This window comes from Colletes latitarsis, unplaced genomic scaffold (assembly GCF_051014445.1).
Source record: "Colletes latitarsis isolate SP2378_abdomen unplaced genomic scaffold, iyColLati1 scaffold0040, whole genome shotgun sequence".
NCBI lineage: Eukaryota > Metazoa > Arthropoda > Insecta > Hymenoptera > Colletidae > Colletes > Colletes latitarsis.
In genome coordinates, this window is record NW_027488390.1 from 321,134 (window position 1) to 324,810 (window position 3,677).

The following is a 3,677-nucleotide window of genomic DNA, read 5'->3' on the forward strand; positions in this document are numbered from 1 at the left end:
TGACGACGCCATCGTGTTCCCCGGATTTTTTCCTGCAAGATAGCGTGTCGATTTTTTGTCCTACGACGATTTTTGACGCCGGAGCGGTGTTTCGGAGCAGAGCGGACTTAGAAAGTTTCGCGCGTCGACCGCCGGACCGATCGCTCCAGGCTGTTTTTCGTCAATAACTCGAAAACGAGCACGGTAACGCTCGTTTTCGCCCGTACGATACTTGTACCGTTTACCGTTGGCTACCTGGTAGACGGTTTTTTTTTTTTTTATCTCGAATTTTGAGAGCTTTTTTAACTTTTTTCTCAAAAACGAGCACGTGAACGCCAATTTTCGTCTATACGATTCTTATGCAGTTTTAGATTCTCTATACGGTCCACTGATCGTTTTATTTTTTTGTCGAATTTTGAGAATTTTTTTTTTTTTTTCTCGAAAACGAGCTCGACGACCTGCACTTTTGACGACGCCATCGTGTTCCCCGGATTTTTTCCTGCAAGATAGGGTGGCGATTTTTTGTCCTACGACGATTTTTGACGCCGGAGCGATGATTCGGAGCAGAGCGGACTTAGAAAGTTTCGCGCGTCGACCGCCGGACCGATCGCTCCAGGCTGTTTTTCGTCAATAACTCGAAAACGAGCACGGTAACGCTCGTTTTCGCCCGTACGATACTTGTACCGTTTACCGTTGGCTACCTGGTAGACGGTTTTTTTTTTTTTTATCTCGAATTTTGAGAGCTTTTTTAACTTTTTTCTCAAAAACGAGCGCGTGAACGCCAATTTTCGTCTATACGATTCTTATGCAGTTTTATATTCTCTACACGGTCCACTGATCGTTTTATTTTTTTGTCGAATTTTGAGAATTTTTTTTTTTTTTTCTCGAAAACGAGCTCGACGACCTGCACTTTTGACGACGCCATCGTGTTCCCCGGATTTTTTCCTGCAAGATAGCGTGTCGATTTTTTGTCCTACGACGATTTTTGACGCCTGAGCGGTGTTTCGGAGCAGAGCGGACTTAGAAACTTTCGCGCGTCGACCGCCGGACCGATCGCTCCAGGCTGTTTTTCGTCAATAACTCGAAAACGAGCACGGTAACGCTCGTTTTCGCCCGTACGATACTTGTACCGTTTACCGTTGGCTACCTGGCAGATGGTTTGTTTTTTTTTTATCTCGAATTTTGAGAGCTTTTTTAACTTTTTTCTCAAAAACGAGCACGTGAACGCCAATTTTCGTCTATACGATTCTTATGCAGTTTTAGATTCTCTACACGGTCCACTGATCGTTTTATTTTTTTGTCGAATTTTGAGAATTTTTTTTTTTTTTTCTCGAAAACGAGCTCGACGACCTGCACTTTTGACGACGCCATCGTGTTCCCCGGATTTTTTCCTGCAAGATAGCGTGTCGATTTTTTGTCCTACGACGATTTTTGACGCCGGAGCGGTGTTTCGGAGCAGAGCGGACTTAGAAAGTTTCGCGCGTCGACCGCCGGACCGATCGCTCCAGGCTGTTTTTCGTCAATAACTCGAAAACGAGCACGGTAACGCTCGTTTTCGCCCGTACGATACTTGTACCGTTTACCGTTGGCTACCTGGTAGACGGTTTTTTTTTTTTTTATCTCGAATTTTGAGAGCTTTTTTAACTTTTTTCTCAAAAACGAGCACGTGAACGCCAATTTTCGTCTATACGATTCTTATGCAGTTTTAGATTCTCTATACGGTCCACTGATCGTTTTATTTTTTTGTCGAATTTTGAGAATTTTTTTTTTTTTTTCTCGAAAACGAGCTCGACGACCTGCACTTTTGACGACGCCATCGTGTTCCCCGGATTTTTTCCTGCAAGATAGGGTGGCGATTTTTTGTCCTACGACGATTTTTGACGCCGGAGCGATGATTCGGAGCAGAGCGGACTTAGAAAGTTTCGCGCGTCGACCGCCGGACCGATCGCTCCAGGCTGTTTTTCGTCAATAACTCGAAAACGAGCACGGTAACGCTCGTTTTCGCCCGTACGATACTTGTACCGTTTTCCGTTGGCTACCTGGTAGATGGTTTTTTTTTTTTTTATCTCGAAGTTTGAGAGCTTTTTTAATTTTTTCCACAAAAACGAGCACGTGAACGCCAATTTTCGTCTATACGATTCTTATGCAGTTTTATATTCTCTACACGGTCCACTGATCGTTTTATTTTTTTGTCGAATTTTGAGAATTTTTTTTTTTTTTTCTCGAAAACGAGCTCGACGACCTGCACTTTTGACGACGCCATCGTGTTCCCCGGATTTTTTCCTGCAAGATAGCGTGTCGATTTTTTGTCCTACGACGATTTTTGACGCCTGAGCGGTGTTTCGGAGCAGAGCGGACTTAGAAACTTTCGCGCGTCGACCGCCGGACCGATCGCTCCAGGCTGTTTTTCGTCAATAACTCGAAAACGAGCACGGTAACGCTCGTTTTCGCCCGTACGATACTTGTACCGTTTACCGTTGGCTACCTGGCAGATGGTTTGTTTTTTTTTTATCTCGAATTTTGAGAGCTTTTTTAACTTTTTTCTCAAAAACGAGCACGTGAACGCCAATTTTCGTCTATACGATTCTTATGCAGTTTTAGATTCTCTACACGGTCCACTGATCGTTTTATTTTTTTGTCGAATTTTGAGAATTTTTTTTTTTTTTTCTCGAAAACGAGCTCGACGACCTGCACTTTTGACGACGCCATCGTGTTCCCCGGATTTTTTCCTGCAAGATAGCGTGTCGATTTTTTGTCCTACGACGATTTTTGACGCCGGAGCGGTGTTTCGGAGCAGAGCGGACTTAGAAAGTTTCGCGCGTCGACCGCCGGACCGATCGCTCCAGGCTGTTTTTCGTCAATAACTCGAAAACGAGCACGGTAACGCTCGTTTTCGCCCGTACGATACTTGTACCGTTTACCGTTGGCTACCTGGTAGACGGTTTTTTTTTTTTTTATCTCGAATTTTGAGAGCTTTTTTAACTTTTTTCTCAAAAACGAGCACGTGAACGCCAATTTTCGTCTATACGATTCTTATGCAGTTTTAGATTCTCTATACGGTCCACTGATCGTTTTATTTTTTTGTCGAATTTTGAGAATTTTTTTTTTTTTTTCTCGAAAACGAGCTCGACGACCTGCACTTTTGACGACGCCATCGTGTTCCCCGGATTTTTTCCTGCAAGATAGGGTGGCGATTTTTTGTCCTACGACGATTTTTGACGCCGGAGCGATGATTCGGAGCAGAGCGGACTTAGAAAGTTTCGCGCGTCGACCGCCGGACCGATCGCTCCAGGCTGTTTTTCGTCAATAACTCGAAAACGAGCACGGTAACGCTCGTTTTCGCCCGTACGATACTTGTACCGTTTTCCGTTGGCTACCTGGTAGATGGTTTTTTTTTTTTTTATCTCGAAGTTTGAGAGCTTTTTTAATTTTTTCCACAAAAACGAGCACGTGAACGCCAATTTTCGTCTATACGATTCTTATGCAGTTTTATATTCTCTACACGGTCCACTGATCGTTTTATTTTTTTGTCGAATTTTGAGAATTTTTTTTTTTTTTTCTCGAAAACGAGCTCGACGACCTGCACTTTTGACGACGCCATCGTGTTCCCCGGATTTTTTCCTGCAAGATAGCGTGTCGATTTTTTGTCCTAGCTCAATTATTAAGGGAGTTACGGTTTCTTGATTTTTCGGTATGTT